We start from the raw sequence: 20,581 nt of genomic DNA on the forward strand, positions 1-20,581 counted from the left end.
AGAGAGAGAGAGAGAGAGAGAGAGAGAGAGAGAGAGAGAGAGAGAGAGAGAGAAGCACTTGTTTGTGTTTTGTTTCTTATAATAAGTTCCCCAAGAGAAACAGAGCTAGTTCCTACTCAGTAAAAGACTGCTCAGAGCTGTGGCCGCATTGCTACTATTTTGGATTCACAGCTTCTGATATCTCATTATTATGTTAAAAGTTAGGTATTTTAAGTACCTATTACATAAGCAACTTGCTTTGGTAAGTGGAAGTCATGTCATATGTTAGTAGTTATGAGTGTTACTATAGGATAAGGTTGTTAAAATGGGTACATTTTTAGTTAGGTAAGGTAGGATGGCTGCTGACAAGAAGATTCCCGCTGGTTCCATTTGTTCACGCTGGCTCCATTGTATTTCTGAAAAAAAAATAAATAAATAAATAAATATCAAGTAATAATAGCCTCCACTGAAGGGGTGGCTATAACGTAACTTGTTTTCGAAAACCAGTAGTGTTTCTTGTTTTGCTCTTCTATTAAGTTGTTATATTGCTCTGGCTCTGAGTATCTCACTGTTTCCCAAATTCTTATTGCCTTATTGTGGATGGATATATTTAGAGGAGTTATATTATATTTTTCATGTAATTCTTCAGTCAATGGTTTAGTTTCTTCATTTTGATTTGTGTATCTTAAAGTTTTGTTTAATATTCTTTGTAAAGACTTTTTGTTTGTTGCTGAGGTTGCACAGAGAGGTATTGGTGGATATTCTAAAAGAGGGATTAATGTTGTCTTCACCAATAAACCTTTTAATTTTGGTGTTAACCCTGTAAATTTTCTTAGTTTATTTGAAAGGCATTTCCTTTATATATATATATATATATATATATATATATATATATATATATATATATATATATATATATATATATATATATATATATATATATATATATATATATATATATATATATATATATATATATATATATATATATATATATATATATATATATATATATATATATATATATATATATATATATATATATATATATATATATATATATATATATATATATATATATATATATATATATATATATATATATATATATATATATATATATATATATATTTTTTTTTTTTTTTTTTTTTTTTTTTTTTTTTTTTTACAGTGCCCACGTATTCCAGTCGATTGTAATTTTACACCTAAAAACTTTCCTTCTTTGCAAGTATTTATTTTTTTGTTGTTTATAGTTAGTGGCTCAGTTTTATATTGCGCCATAGGAATTATTATAAATTTCTCACTTGTTCTTATTTTCCACATTTCTTTCATATTTGTTAATTCTTTCAATTTCACGCTCAACTTTTAATTTCATCGTTTTTTTTTTTTTTTATTTACTTTGCGAAGTTATTACCTGGGTAATATCATCTGCAAACATTGTTGTTAGACATCCATGACCAAGTTCCGGTAAATCGTTGCTAAAAAGGGTATACAGGGTGGGCGAAAGTACACTACCTTGAGATACTCCACTTAACAGATTTATAATATTACTGGTATCATTTCCTATATATATTTTTGCAGTTCTGTTATTTAAAAAGTTAGTGTTTTTTTTCAAGTATTGCTGGAAGTCTGAGCTGTAGTAGTTTATATTTAAGGCCATTGTGCCATACATTGTCAAAAGCCTTGGTTACATCACGCAGTACCACATATATTTGTTTTTTTTTTTGTTTTGTTTTTTGCTAATGCATTAGCTATTGTCTCGTAAGTTGTGGTAATAGCTGTGTGAGTACCTTTAGATGGCCTGAATCCGTGCTGTCGTTCTTTTATTATTTTATGTTCTGAGAGGAATGTATTTAGTCTTGCTAAAATCAGTCTTTCATATAACTTTCCAGGTACTTCTAGCAATGAAATTGGTCTGTAATTCAGAGGGTTTAACGGTGACTTCATTTGTTTAGATATAAATTTTATCATTGCATTTTTAAATCATTTTGGGAAGTAACCTGTCGAATAACATGCATTAAATATGTTTTTGAGATGTTCTATTATTTTGTCTGTAAATTTTTGTAAAATAACTTAGTTTATTTTGGATGTTCCAGGAGCTTTATTTTAAAATTTCTTTATACAACCTCTAATTTCCTCTGTTGCTATTTCCCGTGTATGGTAGTTTTCAGTATTTAATCTGTTCATGTCAACAATATCAAAAGATTTAAGTCTGTTTGATTGGACATTTATGATTGCATTTATGTGGTCTGTATGTGGTAAATCGAAGTTTACTTCATCCTCTTTTGTTACTTTGAATATATTTCCCCAAGTTTTTTTTTCCATTAATGCACACTTTTCTTGATCAGAATAATGCTTATTTGCTTCCATATCTTTCATATAATTAGTGTGAGTAGTGTTGGAACCTTTCAATATATTTATTCTCCTCCAAAAATCTTTATTGTCTTTGCTGTAATCTATTACGTGTTTTATCTTTTCTTCCCAATTTTTATTTTGTGCTTCTTTACATTTTATTCTCAGTTCATTTCTCATTCTTATAAATTCTCTGTAATTATCATAATTTCATCCATTTTTTTAAAGCTACTTGTTTGTACACATTAAACTGTCTTTCCAAGTGTCTTATTTCCTCAGTATATTTCAAATGTCTTATCCGTTTAAAATTACTTTTAGGAATTGCTTTGTTCATTGCTTTATTAATTGTTTTTATCCATTTATTAATCTCCTCTTCCAATGAACTTACATCTTTCTGGTTAAAATTGGTTATTGTTATTTCTTCATCAACTGTTTTTTGAAAAGTGTCCCAATCGGCTTTTCTAGTGTTGTATATAGATGGTTTTTGGACTAAGATTGGTTCTGTTGAAGGCTGTAAAATTGTGGTAATCTCTCCAGGTTCTTTTAGTTTAAAAAATTATGTTTATTAGAAAAAATTTTATCAGGGTTCGTTGCTGAAATGTGTGTGAAAGTAGGGAAACTGGGCCCCAAATGTAGCATTCTATCTTGACTTATTAGACTGCTTAGACTTTTTCCAACTATGTTGTCAGTTTTATTCCCGAACGATTTATGAGCACCATTAAAGTCTCCAAGTATATAAGCTGGTATAATGTTGTTTAGTATTTTGTACATATCGGTAAATGGTAAATACGGTCTTCTCGGAGGTAGGTAAGTTGTTGCTACTATTATAGGTCCCAGTGCAGTTTGCAGCTCAACAGCTAAGAAGTCTGTATCATAATCATCGAATAGTTTGTGTTGTAAATTATGTTTTATTGCTATAGCTGATCCATCTGCCATTTCCTGTGCATTATTTACTTTATATGGTTTGTATCCAGGAATTTTTAATGAATCTGAATCTTTAAGGCCATGACTAGGATTATGTCTGGAGAATTTCTTACATAATAATTTGTTAATGAGGTCTTATTGGTTCTCCAATTAAGGACATTATGCTGTATTATTTTTATAGAATGCATCAGAGTGAATGTTTCCTAATCTTTGAATCTCTTGGCAAGGGAGAGCGTTCTTGTAGGAGACCAGATTTTATTTTTCTAAAGTTGTCCCTTCCTACAGTGTTCCAGCATTTATTTAAGTTTATCTCTTCTTTTATTATCATTTCCATGATTTCTTCCTCATTAAATTTAGGATCAGTGTAAGTCCATTTATAAATATTATTCCTAATTCCATGAATTAAGTCTCTCGAAGTAAATTTACCTTCTGGCTAGCCTTGGTCTTTGGAAGTATAAAATTGAAGGCCAATATGTTTTGATTCCAAGGAGTATATACTTTGTTCCATTGACTGTATTTCTTCATCGATGTTTACATCCTCATTATTATCACTCCTCATGTCACTCACTTTATTATTTTGGTCTAATATCTTTTCTTTTACTTGTGATGTGTCTGTTTTTTTTTTAGGTACTTTGTTTTTATAATGCTTTGAGCCTATTTAAATGTTGCATCATTTGGTATAATTATATTGGGTAAATTGTTTTTCTTTAATATTGTATTAAGTTCTGCATAGCTTCCTGGATTTTCTATGTTTTTATTTTGGGCATGAGCAATACATATCTGGATTTTGAACATTTCTTCTTTCGTTATTTCTGGCAATTTAGTTTGGACTGGAATGGATGTTATATTACTAGCAGCTCTAGTTACTCCAGCGTAGGTCGAGGCCTGTTTTTTTCTCTCATCTTTTCTCTTTTCTCTCAGTATGATTTTCCTCTTTATGCACCTCATAGCTAAAGAGCTATGGTTTTCCCCACAATTTATACATTTTTTTTTTTTTTTGTCTGTTCTTGGCACTGGAACCAGAGGTGCCCTTCGCTGCTACATTCTGAACAAATCTTATATTCCTTATCTTTAGGGCAATCTTTAGTATTATGCTCCTCAAGATGGTAACACTTCATGCAACATTTGATGGGGATATAAGTTTCCTGTCTGATCTCATCTGGAGGAATACTGATGTTAAAAGCCAGAAGTCCAGTCTGAGTACATTTGTTTGCCAGGCTAGCTTGACTGAAAGTAATTTTTAATGTGGATGAATTTGGGAACTTATAGATAGATTCGATTCCGTCTTGTGTCCAGCGATTTTGAGCTAAAAGTTCTTCCTTGATCTCTTCTTCTCCCCATTCATAAACCAACTGGTCAACTCTAGAGGTAATTACGCTTTTATTTACCCTTTGCTCTGGAGGCAGAATGGGAATAAATCCTTTATTGTCCAGAGCAACTTTGACATCATTAGAAAAGATCTTTTCAGTGTCACTGTCATTATAAGTTAAGACTACAAAGCCATCGTTAGCAGTAAACACTCTTGTAATGTGAATTTGATTTCTGCACAGTATGCTCACAAGTGCAAGTTTTTTGTCTTTATTAGGGAATGTCCTACTCTTTATTTTAACTCGATTCATTCTGACATTCTACCTACAGCACTTCTGCCTGCCTAAGTACAGAGTGCTGTCCTGTGAAGGTCTTACTCCTAACTATCAGAGTCCCTATGGCCCTGTGTACGGACTTTCTATAACCACCCGTCTAACGGGCCCCTTCATTGAGAACAATTAGTCTGTAAACCTTCAGGGTTCTGCTTCGTACTGTTCTCATGCACGTCTAATTGGGCAAAAGCTGTGAAGTCCAAGTCACTGCTGTAGAGAGAGAGACAGGAACAGAGTCCCTATTAATCTTCTGTTGCAGAAACTAAGTCCACAAGTGGACAAAACTGGCTTAACCAGTAAGAAATCCTCCTCTATGTCAGAGACTAAGTCCCCAAGCCTGCTGTCTCACCGAGACTAAGTCCACAAAGTGGACTTGGAAGCAACGAGGCCGAGAGAGGAGGTCCGCACCTTACAACAGCTGAACTGGCAAAAAGGTCATTTCTTTTATACAGCTGCCTCGGGTTTGGGCTCGGGCAGCTCGGCTTCTGATTGGCTGGGAGCGGCTGGGTTTAGGCTTCCCTTCATACTCGGGAGCGCTTGTAGGTCTTGGTTCTGTATGTTAAGCTTTGGCTCTAAGTTCATGATATGTAGGACTTCTAAGATGGGGAGGCGTCTGTTATCCTTGCATGTGGTGATGATCTTCGTTTGTTCTTCAAGGTATTTTCTAGTGAGTGTGGTTTTGTGCACTTGGGTCACGTGGGTCTTGGGCGCGCCTAATGTTAGGTGGTAGCTGAGTCTTCTACTTAATCGCATTGTCGTCATGCCGATATAGGTTGATTGAAGGGCTGTACAGTTCCCTTGGATGTAAGTGAACTTATACACGACATGAGACTGCTGCATTTTCTCCTTTTGTTTGTGGTGGACTGTTTCGGAGTAGGAGGTGGCTGATTTTCTTGATTGAGAAGTGTGCCTTGTAATAAATCTTGATGTTTTCTTTCTCTTCCTTGTTGCTTTCCCGCTGCAATATTCATTCAGTATTTTCTTGATTTGCTTGTTTATTTCTTCCGCGGTGAATCCGTTGTTGAGGAGAACATTCGCGGATCTTTTTATCTCTTCCTGGGCTTCTATCCACTCGCTGCAGTGTGTGATGGCTCTTCTTATGTAGGAAGCAATCGTAGAGTCTTTGTAGCGTTGATGGCACTCATTTCTTCCATTTAAACACTGTCCTGTGTTAGTTGGTTTGATGTAGACACTGGTGGAGAAACTCTCTTCAGTTTGTGTGACTAACACGTCAAGAATTGGCATTTTTCCTTCATTGCTTTTTTTATGTGGTGAAGTTGAGTCCAGAAGTCTCTTGCAGGCAGGTTCTTAGATGTTCAATTTCCTCTTCCTCTCTTGTTTTGATGAAGATATCGTCAATGTAACGGCAGTAGATGTCTGGTTTGCTGATTTTACTGAAGACTTCTTCTACGCAGCCCATGAAGAAATTTGACAGCAGGACTCCGAGTGGTGATCCCATTGCTACACCGTCTACTTGCTGATATTCCTGTCCTCGAGGACAGTGAAGGGTGCTTTGGTGCAACATTGCAATAGGCCTCGTAAGACTTCTTCAGGGACATCTAGTGACGGCGTGGTGTCAACTCTACAAATTCGTTCTATGATGTAGTTGATAGTACGGTCGACAGGTACATTAGTGAACAGCGACTCGACGTCCAGTAAAGCGATAGTTCCTTTTGTCTTGTTGTTCTTCAAGATGTCATTCTCTACAACCTCCGAGAAGACAACAACCTCCTCAGCCACTGAAGAAGGGTCAAGGACCCGAAATCGCGATCTGGCGAAGATGATATCCTACGGGAAAATCATCAATATTCTTACAAAAGAGAATAAGGCACTCCTTCGAGAAAAAGAAAACATCATGAAGAAAATCATAGACGCTGAACTAAGTAACACTTTCAACGATATATATATATATATATATATATATATATATATATATATATATATATATATATATATATATATATATATATATATATATATATATATATATATATATATATATTTATTTATTTATTTATTTATTTATTTATTTATAGTTTTGTGCAGTGTAAACATAAAGAAAGAAGAAGAAGAGAGACAGAAAGACAAGGAAGGTGCGGGCAGTGTAAGCATCACGGTCGCCCCCGTACAGTGTGACCATTCATAATATTGACAGATCCCAAGAATGCCCTATTAAAAAATCCAAGATGAAAAAAAAAAATATTCCTAAAATACAGCTGTATGTAAAAATTGGGCATATTTTTACAAAATAAAGTATAAGTCTTACCTTACATATCACTGAACAAATACTTGAATTAGAGTATCATCTGCTTCGTCATCACTGGCAACTTCGACACCTGGATAAAGTGTTGCCTCCTCTCCCTTTTTGCGTTCATTTTTCGCTCTTCGTAGCGTTGGGGCACTGACCATGCTTGACGTCTCTGATGAGTGAAGTCGAGGGCTGCCACTGATAGCAAGGTGCACCTTGTTGCACAAAAGATCCACTGAACACATGCAGAGGAGTGAGGAAGAGCCAGCAGGCTGCACATAAATTTTGATAAAATGTTGAATTTAGGCTCATTTTTCCTATCTTTGACATTTTAATTAAAACCAGAAACTTGTTGCTACTTTACTTAGGTTTTTCAGGGATTCTTTAGCATATAACAAGTCCTTCCACTGAACATCTAAGATAACCAGCTCTTCTTCCACTAGTGTTGTAGAAAATTAAGTGCTAATTTTATCATAGATCCTGTTTCTCTTCGGGCACAGTGCCTCTTCCGGATCAATAATTTTCAGAAAAGAAAGAACACTTTTTTCATCGAAGATAGATCTTTTCTTTATCTGCGAGCACAGTTTTACTAAGAACGCCAATTAAGGCGAAATCTGTTTTCATTTTCTCACAGGGGTTCTTTAATCATCATGGCTCTACATCTGCCACTAAGGTCGATGTCTCTGACTCTCTTGTGTAAAGAAACATCAAGTGGTTCAATGAAAACTAACTCTGGAGTGAATTACATCACCTCTTTTAAACATTCCCAAGATACTTCTGTATTCATCTGAAATAGTAGTGAAGAGTACTGTAAGTCTGAAATATTGAGAGTGAAATTCTACGTTCATTTTGTCAATTTTGGGAAGGATATAATTGAGAAATAACAGCACGTGCTTGGTTCCTGTGTTGATCATAGCGCTGTGTATATGAGCTGCCCCATCAACTTTGTTAGTCCTGGCTTCACTTTAAAAAAATAGCAGTAATGTTTCCCACTGTTCCAAAAGTCTGCAAATGACTGACCCTCTTGAAAGCCATCGAGTCAGTGACAGTTTTAAGATTCTGTGTTTGGGAGCACGAACTAGCTCCTGGATCATCTGAAAATCGTGTTTCCGTTTACTACTACGTGTAAAGTAACAACAAACATCTTTTACAAAAGATTCAAGCCAACTGTTGACTGGCATGATTCGAGCACAAATCAAATGAGTGGCACACACATCCTAGAATGAAAACTGATGGAACATCATTCTTCAGTAGTGCCTGGAATCCTTTGTTGGCTCCTAGCATAGTAGAGCAATTATCACTAGCGAATCCAGTAATATTTTCTAAGGGTATCTCATTACTTTTCAGCAATTCTTGCACTGAATCATATAGCCCTACTAATGTTGCATCATTCACTTCAATCACATCTAAAAGTGCATCTGTAACTTTACCTTTTTTTTTCATCATAAAATCGTACCATCACTGCTGGCACTTGAGATATAGATACATCAGCGCACTCATCTATCATCAGTGAAAAAACTGTTTTCTTGGGAATGTTTACTACTGACCGTTTTCTTCAAATGCAAAGCCATCTTGCAACAAACAGGAAGGTTTTGTTCTTTTCACTTTCATTTCCTTTCCTACTTCAGAAGTGGGAAGTATTTTTTTGATAGACTCAACTAAATGTTCTACTAGTCTGAAGGGTACGTTGTGCTTAGCTATGTATGATGCCAGCACAATCTTTGTCTTTGCCATTCTATCTTTAATATCATCTTCAGAATAGGAAGCCTTAAAAAAAAAAAAAGAGAGAGAGAGAGAGAGAGAGAGAGAGAGACTGGATGCTAACGAAACTTTTTTTTAGCTTCATAGTTTTCTACGTGTTTTCCTGAAGCTTGGTGTTGCATAAGAGAAGATTTGTTACAGTTCTTTAACATGACTTCACAAACATTGCAAAGGGTTGTATACATATCATTTGGAACTGGTTTCACCCAGCTCTTAAGACTAGGGTCTTTCAGCCATTCTGTGTTAAAAGCTTCCTGGTACCATGTTTTTTTTTTTTCTTTTGAGGCAGGGTTGTACTTTTACAGGCACATCCTCCTGGTACAGGATCAACATTACTCTGATCACTCATTGTTTCTTTTTTCAAACAAGTAGATCCGACCTCAGTATGTACTGACCCTCTCAGAACTGAGTGTCTGAGACGTACGTGATGCCTCCCTCCATCGGTATCACATACGTGTCCTATACTTGTCCCTCCCTCCCAGGCCCATGTAAAGACTCATACGTGTATCATGTACGTACTTTTGCCTGTTGCGACGTGCCACATCGTTAGGAAAATATCTCTTATTGATATCTACAAGCTTAATACACAGAGTATTACCAAAAACTACTGTTTTTGGTAGAATCATTTTCTTATGAACAGGTTACTGTAAGTAATGTAGGCCTAGATATCTTTAGGAAAAACTAGCAACAAAACTAGTAATATATAGCTCCTTATAAGAATTCACAAGATTATTCACATATTTATCTTGAAAATCCAAGATCCTAAGACTAGGTATAAAAAAAACCAAGATCTTGGGAAAAAAGCCACAGTGGTCCGTAGTTCTGCTCCCTCCCAGAGCTTTACTGCAAGTTTCTCAGCACAAAGTCATTCCCTTCCCTCCCTTAATTTTCCATATTTCCCGTTATTCATTTGTATTGAGCCCCACACACTATTTAGTTAGAGTCCCCCTTACTTATAGAGTAATCTGTAGACATCCATCCATTATAGTTTAATCATAATTATTTTCCAAAGAGAATTGTTCATATTGTACCAGTTACCAGCCTGAGATGAGCGGCGGCCGGGGAGGGTACTTTTTTTTTTCTTTTCTGTAGGCGGGACACTGACCAAGGGCAACAAAAATCCAATAAAAAAAATGCCCACTGAAATGCCAGTCTCATAAAAGTGTCCGAAGAAGTAGTCAAAAATTGAACGTTAAGTATCTTGAAACCTCCCTCTTGAAGGAATTCAAGTCATAAGAAGGTGAAAATACAGAAGCAGACAAGGAGTTCCAGAGTTTACCAGAGAAAGGGATGAATAATTGAGAATACTGGTTAACTCTTGCGTTAGAGAGGTGGACAGAATAGGGGTGAGAGAAAGAAGAAAGTCTTGTGCAGCGAGGCCGCGGGAGGAGGGAAGGCATGCAGTTAGCAAGATCAGAAGAGCAGTTAACATGGAAATAGCGGTAGAAGACAGCGAGAGATGCAACACTGCAGCGATGAGAGAGAGGCTGAAGACAGTCAGTTAGAGGAGAGGAGTTGATGAGAGGAAAAGCTTTTGATTCCACCCTGTCTAGAAGAGCAGTATGAGTGGAACCCCCCAGACATGTGAAGGATACTCCATACATGAACGGATAAGGCCCTTGTACAGAGATAGCAGCTGGGAGGGAGGGGGTTGGAGAAAAACTGGCGGAGACGTCTCAGGACACCTAACTTCATTGAAGCTGTTTTAGCTAGAGATGAGATGTGAAGTTTCCAGTTCAGATTATAAGTAAAGGACAGACCGAGGATGTTCAGTGTAGAAGGGGACAGTTGAGTGTCATTGAAGAAGAGGGGATAGTTGTCTGGAAGGTTGTGTCGCGTTGATAGATGGAGGAATTGAGTTTTTGAGGCATTGAACAATAACAAGTTTGCTCTGCCCCAATCAGAAATTTTAGAAAGATCAGAAGTCAAGCGTTCTGTGGCTACCCTGCATGAAATGTTCCTGAAGGAAACTTCCTGAAGGGTTGGACGTCTATGAAAAGACGTGGAAAAGTGCAGGGTGGTATCATCAGCGTAGGAGTGGATAGGACAAGAAGTTTGGTTTAGAAGATCATTAATGAATAATAAGAAAAGAGTCGGTGACAGGACAGAACCATGAGGAACACCACTGTTAATAGATTTAGGAGAAGAACAATGACCGTCTACCACAGCAGCAATAGCACGGTCAGAAAGGAACCTTGAGATGAAGTTACAGAGAGAAGGATAAAAGCCGTAGGAGGGTAATTTGGAAATCAAAGCTTTGTGCCAGACTCTATCAAAAGCTTTTGATATGTCCAAGGCAACAGCAAAAGTTTCACCAAAATCTCTAAAAGAGGATGACCAAGACTAAATAAGGAAAGCCAGATCACCAATAGAGCAGTCTTGACGTAACCCATACCGGCGATCAGATAGAAGGTTGTGAAGTGATAGATGTTTAAGAATCTTCCTGTTGAGGATAGATTAAAAAACTTTAGATTGGTAGGAAATTAAAGCAATAAGACGGTAGTTTGAGGGATTAGAACGGTCACTCTTTTTAGGCTGAATGTAGGCAAACTTCCAGCACAAAGGAAAGGTAGATGCTGACAGACAGAGCTGAAAGAGTTTGACTAGGCAAGGTGCAAGCACGGAGGCACAGTTTCGGAGAACAATAAGAGGGATCCCATCAGGTCCATAAGCCTTCCGATGGTTTAGGCCAGCAAGGGCATGGAAAACATCATTGCGAAGAATTTTAATAGGTAGCATGAAGTAGTCAGAGGGTGGAGGAGAGGAAGGAACAAGCCCAGAATCGTCCAAGGTAGTGTTTTTAGCAAACGTTTGAGCGAAGAGTTCAGCTTTAGAAATAGATGTGATAGCAGTGGTGCCGTCTGGTTGAAATAAAGGAGGGAAAGAAGAAGAAGCAAAGTTATTGGAGATTTTTTGGCTAGATGCCAGAAGTCACAAGGGGAGTTAGATCTTGAAAGGTTTTAACACTTTCTGTTAATGAAGGAGTTTTGGTTAGTTGGAGAACAGACTTGGCATGGTTCCGGGCAGAAATATAAAGTGCATGAGATTCTGGTGATGGAAGGCTTAAGTACCTTTTGTGGGCCACATCTCTATCATGTATAGCACGAGAACAAGCTGTGTTAAACTAAGGTTTGGAAGGTTTACATCAAGAAAAAGAGTGAGGAATGCACGCCTCCATGCCAGACACTATCACCTCTGTTATGCGCTCAGTACACAAAGACGGGTCCCTGACACGGAAGCAGTAGTCATTCCAAGGAAAATCAGCAAAATACCTCCACAGGTTCCCCCAACTAGCAGAGGCAAAACGCCAGAGGGACCTTCGCTTAGGGGAATCCTGAGGAGGGATTGGAGCGATAGGACAAGATACAGATATGAGATTGTGATCGGAGGAGCCCAACGGAGAAGAAAGGGTGACAGCATAAGCAGGATTAGAGGTCAGGAAAAGGTCAAGAATGTTGGGCGTATCTCCAAGACGGTCAGGAATACGAGTAGGGTGTTGCACCAATTGCTCTAGTTCATGGAGGATAGCAAAGTTGAAGGCTAGTTCACCAGGATGGTCAGTGAAGGGGGAGGAAAGCCAAAGCTGGTGGTGAACATTGAAGTCTCCAAGAATGGAGATCTCTGCAAAAGGGAAGAGGGTCAGAATGTGTTCCACTTTGGAAGTTAAATAGTCAAAGAATTTGTTATAGTCAGAGGAGTTAGGAGAGAGGTATACAGCACAGATAAATTTAGTTTGAGAGTGACTCTGTAGTCGTAGCCAGATGGTGGAAAACTCGGAAGATTCAAGAGCGTGGGCACAAGAGCAGGTTAAGTCATTGCGCACATAAACGCAACATCCAACTTTGGATCGAAAATGAGGATACAGAAAGTAGGAGGGAACAGAAAAGGGGCTACTGTCAGTTGCCTGAGACACCTGAGAGATGCCAGCCGTCCCACGGCTGGCATCTCTCGGAGGGAACCGGCAACCCATGTCTTCGCCTTTCCCTTCGATGACGCCTGTAGCTTGTTATGAATTACCAACTCATTGTTAGACCAGGTAAGCCTATTTTTCTAGTTTACTGTTATCTTTTATCAGCTTAAAGACGGAATCAACTTATGTGTCTTATGAAAAGGTCGCTTTGATGGCCAGTTTCCTTATACCAAGAGTGTGACAAAATACCTGCTAGTACATTCCCTTACCATAATAATTTCTTTCAGTTAATTGATAAGACGAGCACATTTCCTTAGCTTTTTGTAGTTTGCCTGTAGTTTCATAACAAAGATACTGTCTAGATTTTTATTCTTTAAATAGACAATGGCAAAGTACCTGTGCCAGGAATGTCATATCATGCTTATTTGCGCCAATTCATTATTAAGATTATCCCGTATTCTTAATTTATTGATACTTGTAAATTATATAATGACAAACTTCAGCTTATAAGGGCAAGATATGGGGGAAATTACGGTAATTGTCTAGAGTCCTTTCCTGGCCTTATTACCGGTCTATTATTTTTCATTCTTTCATACATATTCCTTTAGGTACACCCATAATGCAATATATCATGTGGAGAAGAAGTCCTCCCGTCCTCAATTAAGGTCCTCCTGGTTAAGTGAGGTTAGGTAATGTTAGGTTAAGTTAGGTAATGCAAGTTTTGGTTATTAGTGTCCTTAAGGGAGGGGGTCCAGGTAGGGGGGGTTAGTTAGGTTAGATTATGTTTGGTTGGGTTAGGTTATATTGTATGTAACTCATTAAACATATCAAGCCTAATCTATTACAATATGGTGGGGGACACTCCTGGGGGAGGGGGGGAGAGGCACGAGCACAGCATGGGATACCTTCTGACATACCAACTTTACCACGGGATAATCACACAAAGGGAAATGACAGAAACGGTTTATCGGCACCGTGGCCCTTCAAAGAGCCGAGAGAATCTTTCGTGAGGGGATATCTCTTTTTTTTTTTTTTTATACTGATTCTGGGCCCAGACGATTACTGTTACGCTGTAATAAAGTATACTTCTTCCCCAGACCATGTCATTCCTGTGGGGAGGGAGGGGCAGGGCCTGTCTTTTGGAAAATTGAATATATTGCACAGCAGAGGGAAATAATATTCTATGGATGTGGTTGGATTTTTGTCTTGTTGTTTGTCAGGGCGGTAGTCCATAGAATAATATAATCCTTATATGTGTTAGTCGCTCGTCGTAGCTGTGCCTCCTAGAACGATTCTTTCCTAGCTGTTAAGGTGACTTTACAGTTGTGGTGCTCCCTTGCCTGTAGGAAGTGAAACAGGCTGACGACCTCAGTTGTGTAATTCACCACAGGAGGCCAGAAGAACCTGTGGAGGTGAATGTGAGCTGCGCACTGCTCTGCGTAGGAGGCAGGGTAGGAAGGTTGACCCTGGTAGTGGCAGCCGAGAAAAGGAGCGGAACTTGGAGTTATGACCGTTTGTTCAAAGGGTGCAAAAGACCAGAAGGACCTTGTAATCCATAACTGGGCCCTGCACTAAGTTATGTATGTGGTAACTTAGGGAGGTACACCAAGATAAAGGCTACCATGAGAGGAGGAGGGGAATTTGTGGTCATAACAGAAATTTGTGACCTCGCCGGGATTGCTGGAAGCTTCCTAGCTACGTGGGGGAAACGATTGCTTGTTATTCGTTTCATTGTTCTTTATGTGCCAGCATTCAGCTTACGCCATGGAGGGAAAGGCTGGTAGCATGAGTGGCTCGCGGCCCGCGCCTCCTGTCTCTGACTGAAGTGGCAGTGTAGATTTGACCCAGTTTGGTGTCAGGACACCAAGGAAGGGAGTGCCCAAGGAAGGACGTGTTAGCGCTGCCCAGTGATGATGGATTTTCCCTGACAGAAGGCATGTCAGAGGAAATGAGATTTAAACTAGAGATGAAGAGAATGAAGTTGGAGAAGGCTAGAGAACTAAGAGATTAGAGGCTGAGAAGTAGAGAGAATTGAAAAAGGTTGAACTGGAAGCTGAGGAGAGGAGATTTAAGGCTGAAGAAACTAGGGAAGCCAGAAGGCTTGAGGCCGAGGGGGAAGCCAAGAGGCATCAGGCCGAGAGGGAGTAGGAAATGAGATTGCTTGGGGCGGAGAAGGAGGCAAAGATGTATGAGAGGGAAGAGGCTGAGAAGAATATAATATTTGAGTTGGAGAAAACACAAATAGAGGTTAATTCACCTTATGGGTTGCAGAGGAGTGAAGGAGGATATGAAGGAAAGACAAATGGTGAGAAGTTTAAAGTTAATACCTGAGTTTGATGAAAAGAAAGTGACGAAATGGTTTCAGAGGTTTGACCTGAAGGCCTCAGAATTTGATTGGCCTCACGAGAGATGGGTTGTCCTTGTTGCTAAAATGTTGAATGGCAAGGCTCTTGAGGTTTATGATAAAATGTCAGTGAAAGATCTGGTGGATAACGAAGAGTTCAAGGCTGACATCCTGAGAGCCTACGAGCTACGGCCCGAGGCATATAGGCTACAGTTTCTCGGAGGGAAGAAAAGGCCCTGTGACTCCTACCTTCAGTGTATTCTCTACCTGGAGAAGACATTCGAAAAGTGGATTGCTTGGGAGCAGGCCAATTCCTACCGTGACTTAGAGGCAGTTTGTTAATGTGGCCGAGAAAGAGTTAGTACCGCTGCTCCAGGAGAAAAAATTTTGAAAGAGGCAGCCACGTGAACAGACCATCACGTGTTGTCACATCGGCCTGTGCCACGTTGGATCGGTGGTACATCTGGCGGAGCCGGTAAAAATTTGTCTGGAGATGTGGCAGGCGCCAATTTGTCTGGAAGCCCACGTTATAGTAGTGGCTGCAGTAATTAGTCTGGGCGAGTAATCCCTGTTGCAAATAAGTCTCCACCCATCCCATAACGAAAACAGACTGGGAACATGCAATACAGCACTCCCAGGTATAGCACGTAGCCTGTGTGGCATTTTAAACTTAATGCCCCAAGTTAGTTACAGCCATGGTTTCCAAGAACCCCAGAAGCCAGTGGCTTTAACTGAAATACACGACCGAGGTCTTGAGAGTGAAGAGTTCGGTCCGTGTTTGGTTTTGAGGGTATAAAGGCGGGCAGTACTTCCCCCTCATCTGTTGATACCTCTTCATCCTTCGTGAGGCCTAGTTTGGACTAATGCTGTGGTATTTATGTAAGGGCACTGTTGAAATTGCTGAGATTGAGTACCCTGTTGCAGTATTGTATTGAAATTGCTGGGACTCCGTTGTATACATATTAGGGGTCACTGCTGAGGGCAGGAAGACTCCTGACTCTGCTCGGGAGGTGGGAGTTTCCTACCTTGCGGAGTGTGACGGAGGCGGGGAGCAAGCTGCTCCCTTGCTAGGACCAGACACGGTGGGTATTTACTCACATCGTGAGCCGCCCCTGTTGGCAGCTACTACTACAGTGTACCCGAGGAGGGTTCTGTTTCTCAAGGACGTGTTGCCCCACTGCTTGCCAAGGCAGGAGTGGATGGCGAGGGTTGGGCAGTGTTGGTAGGTAATAATACTATTTACACTAATTTTAATAGCCGGCAGAGAGAGGATCACGGAGGTTTGATGCTTCATTTTGTTGTGCCATCTGCAGTTAAGAAAGCAAATAGTATGTAGCGGCCTCTGATGTTAGGCCGGTTTGGAGTCGGATTGATTCAGGAGCTGTTGAGGCGGTTTTGGTGGTCGAATGTGGCCACGTGTGTTAGGTGTAACCACATTAGTCAGGTTGGTAAGCCTGATTACCTCTCTTCTGGAGGCCTTCTTCCCCGTGTTAGGTCAGGTGCTGTTCCCCCTGGTGTGGGGATTATGAGTAATGTTGCCCAATTCCTCCTTCCGGGAGAATTATAATTATGTAGTTGGCGCAAGCGTTAAGGCGCAGCGTCGAAAGGCAGCGCTAAATGAGGGTGCCGGTGATGTGTTGCTTGCTGGGGCTTTGTTTTGCAGAGTTGTTGTTACTGGTTAGGTTCTGGGCCTGAGCAATGTAGTATGTGATGATGGATGCCGTCCTCTTCGAAGCGACAAGGTATCGCATTTGATAAGAGAGGACTGCACACAGGAGCAGTTGTTGGGAGCAATGGGGCTGGCCCAGAGGTGCGTTGGCCGGGCTCATGCTGAAGCTAGTGTTGTATTGTGCGGGAGTTTGGCTCCCTGTGCAGGAATGGGTGTGCTGCATCCTAGAGAGGAGCAGCCATCAGCTCGTTGCGGCGATACCTGTGTCATCGAGTGGTCAACGGAAGGAATGAGATGTGATAGTAATGCTGACGTTAAGAAGCAAGCTTGGTCGTGTCATGCCCATTAAGTACCATTCTGTTTTAATAAGAGCGTCCAGAAGGCACTTTTTTTTTTTTTGCCGAGGAAGTGGCACTTTTGTTCTATTCATCTCATGGGTATGGCACAGAGGCTCTGAGGAGCCATTAGCAGCCAAGCGGGAGTGAAGTTATGGGCAAGGAAGGCCCGGAGGAGAGATTAATATGTTCTTCAGTAAGAGACTTGAAGGGGCCAGTGAGTTCAACTAGATTGGCGGCCCAGAGGAAAAGTTTGTTCAGCCAGGAAGAGTATTGCCTGGTAGTGCCATGATGATACACCAGAAGGTTACGGCCCCTGTTGGGCTCGTTGAGTGCTGCAAGGATGTAGTGATGTCATTGTTTGGTGACTTGTAATTGTAAAAGGTGGAGGAAAAACAAGAGAAGAAGGAGTAGGATGGATAGTGAAGAGAGCAGAAGTGAGAGTAGGTGTAGAGATGGACCAAATATAGGATAGAGCAGACGACGGAGACAGAGAAGTTGGAATAGCCATAGTTTGTGGAGATGTGACACAGTTATGATTCTCTGCAAGAGTAAACCTGCATACCGATGTAGCTGGGGAGATCACAGTTCCTAGCTGAAAACCAGAGACAAATTTCGAGGGAGGAGCAGGAGAAAGAAGCAGGCGTTTGTGTATGAACAGCCAAATAGAGCCCTATTGGTTCCTGTTTTTATAATAACTGTTCGTGGTAGTGTTCTAGTAGCATCTGTTTCATAATTTGCGCAAGCCCTGTTTGAGTATAATGTGATTTGCCCCAATTAGTTATGTGCCAAGTTTTGAATTTATTATAGCCTAAAATTTTGTAAGCTTTAGTGTATCTTCCCAAATTTTCTGTTTGGGAGAGGTCATGCAGCATAAGGCAAGAGGAAGGAAGGAGAGAGAGAGAGAGAGAGAGAGAGAGAGAGAGAGAGAGAGAGAGAGAGAGAGAGAGAGAGAGAGAGAGAACAAGGAAGGTGTGAGAAGTGGACGCACCACGGTCCCGTAGCTCCGATCGCTTCCCAAGTTTTAGTGTAAATTTTTCCGTACATAGTCACTCCCTTTCCTCACTTAAATTCATATTTCCCAGTGTTCATTTGTATTGAGTCCCACACATTATTTAGTTCGAGTCCCCCTTTGCTTATAGAGTAATCAGTAGGCATCCAGCCATTACTAATCATAATTATTTTCGAAAGACAACCGTCCAGTGTTCATTTGTATTGAGTCCCACACATTATTTAGTTCGAGTCCCGCTTTGCTTATAGAGTAATCAGTAGGCATCCAGCCATTAGTAATCATAATTATTTTCGAAAGACAACCGTCCATATTGTACCATTTAGCAGCCTGCGACGAGCTGCTGGGGGGGGGGGATGGTAGGCTGCACCTGTGTTCCACCCCCTTCCCTCGTGCATAAATCATTTTCTGTGACAAGTGGCGAGTCTCAGTTCTCACGCTCAGTCGTTGTGCAGTTGGTTAGTGCTGGGGGGTGGGACGTGCGTCTCAAGGTAGGACGAGGCTTAGAGAATATGCATGATTTAAGCTTTGAGGGCGTTTAGTTTCATATCATATTTGTCTAGTTAAGGCAGTAAGCCCATGCTCATGACAGATCGGAGATAAGCATCTTCAAAAGCCTGTCTGTGTGATTCTTGGGCCTCGTTACTTAATATCTAGGCCACATTGACTCCTTGATTATTTGAGTCAAGTATTTGGCGTCTGGAATTGGTCAGTGGAATCCCCCTCTTTTGTGTGTGAACTAGTTGTTCGGTGTTTGTTATATTTGGTTATATTGTTAAATGATTCCGGGTTCCAGTGTTCTTTTACGGATTCTGGGTCCAGACGATTACTGTAACACTACCATGTAGTAAATTATACTTCTTCCCCAGAACGTGTCATTTCTGTGGGAGGAATGGGGATGGGGGGGGGAGGTGCAGGACCAGTCTTTTGGGAAGCTGAATATAATACTGCACAGCAGAAGGAAATAATATTCTATGGATGTTGGTGGATTTTTGTCTTGTTGTTTGACAGGGTGGTAGTCCATAGAATATTATAATCATTATATGTACTTGTTGCTTGTCGTAGCTGTGCCTCCTACAACGATTCTTTCCCAGCTGTTGGAGTGACGTTTCGGTTGCGGTGTTCCCTTGCATGTAGGAGGTGAAATAGGCTGGAGACCTCAGTTGTATAATTCACCACAGGAGGCCAAGAATGTGTGAAGGTGAATGTGACCTTTGCATTACTCTGCGTAGGATGCAGTGTAGAGAGGCTGACCCTGGTAGTGGCAGTCAAGAAAAGGAGCGGAACCTGGTGTTATAACCGTTTATTTAGAGGGTGCAAGAGACCAGAAGGATCTTGTAACCCATAACTGGGCCCTTCACTATATTACGTATGTGGTAACATAGAAGGCTCGCTGAGGTAAAGGTTGCCATGAAAGGGGTGAAATTTGTGGTTGTAACAATAAATAAATATATATATATATATATATATATATATATATATATATATATATATATATATATATATATATATATATATATATATATATATTGCTACAACCACAATTTTCAACCCTTTCACCAAGCTGCCCCACCTGGACTAGCTCCAATGAGCCACCTCTTACGTGGACTCAGTGCAGAGCTGACAAACGGGTGTACAGGGTCCCTTGTGGCTCTTGCACAACTGTCGTAATTCAAGGTCACACTAAGCTGAGGTCACCAGACTTTTACTCAACCACAGACAAGGGAAATACTCCAAACAACACTTAACACCCACAGCTGGAGAAGAATCGACAACCACATCTAGGAAAAACAGTTAACATACAATAACATGTATATGGTTGAGGTATAATATCCTGTTGGGCTTCTGCCCTCCGTGACAGTCCTCCCACTGCCCAACAGTGTCATATCCCCAAGCCAATTAGTATCATTTACTGCCCCCTGGGCAACAGGCCTTGTCAGGACATGAGGAGGGAGTAAAGTTTACTATGCGGCTAATTACTTAGGTCTTCTGCGGCTGAACTGCATCAGCCCACAGTATCATTTCAGACAAAATAGGGTCACTAACAAGGAACACCAGAAATTACAGTAAAATGAGTGCCCATAAACACACAGAGGGTCAGTCACCGCTCACTGCGCCAGCTCGACATATATATACTCTCATAAAGGCGAGGAGTCACTTCCCTGGGTATGGTGTGTAATTCGCAACTACCCTTACTGGCAGACTTCTATGGAGATTCTTATTCTGTATAAAACAGGTCGGAGCATAATGCCAGTAGTGACTCACTTATCTCTTTAAGGCAACCAGGAGGAGGCATTAGACACCTGCCTCTACTACATTCAACCTACATTCAACCTGTTCCTAAAAGGGTGACCGCTCTAATCCCTCAAACTACCGTCCTATTGCTTTAATTTCCTGCTTATCTAAAGTT

At 40.3% G+C, this 20,581-nt stretch overlaps 1 protein-coding gene across 3 annotated transcripts in view; it reads left to right on the forward strand.

The window, feature by feature from the left end:
- The window catches only part of LOC135092386 (ornithine decarboxylase-like), a 157,780-nt gene that overhangs the window by 51,092 nt on the left and 86,107 nt on the right, over positions 1 to 20,581 (forward strand). The gene's annotated exons all lie outside the window — the stretch shown is intronic.

The sequence above is a fragment of the Scylla paramamosain genome, chromosome 40 (assembly GCF_035594125.1).
Source record: "Scylla paramamosain isolate STU-SP2022 chromosome 40, ASM3559412v1, whole genome shotgun sequence".
NCBI lineage: Eukaryota > Metazoa > Arthropoda > Malacostraca > Decapoda > Portunidae > Scylla > Scylla paramamosain.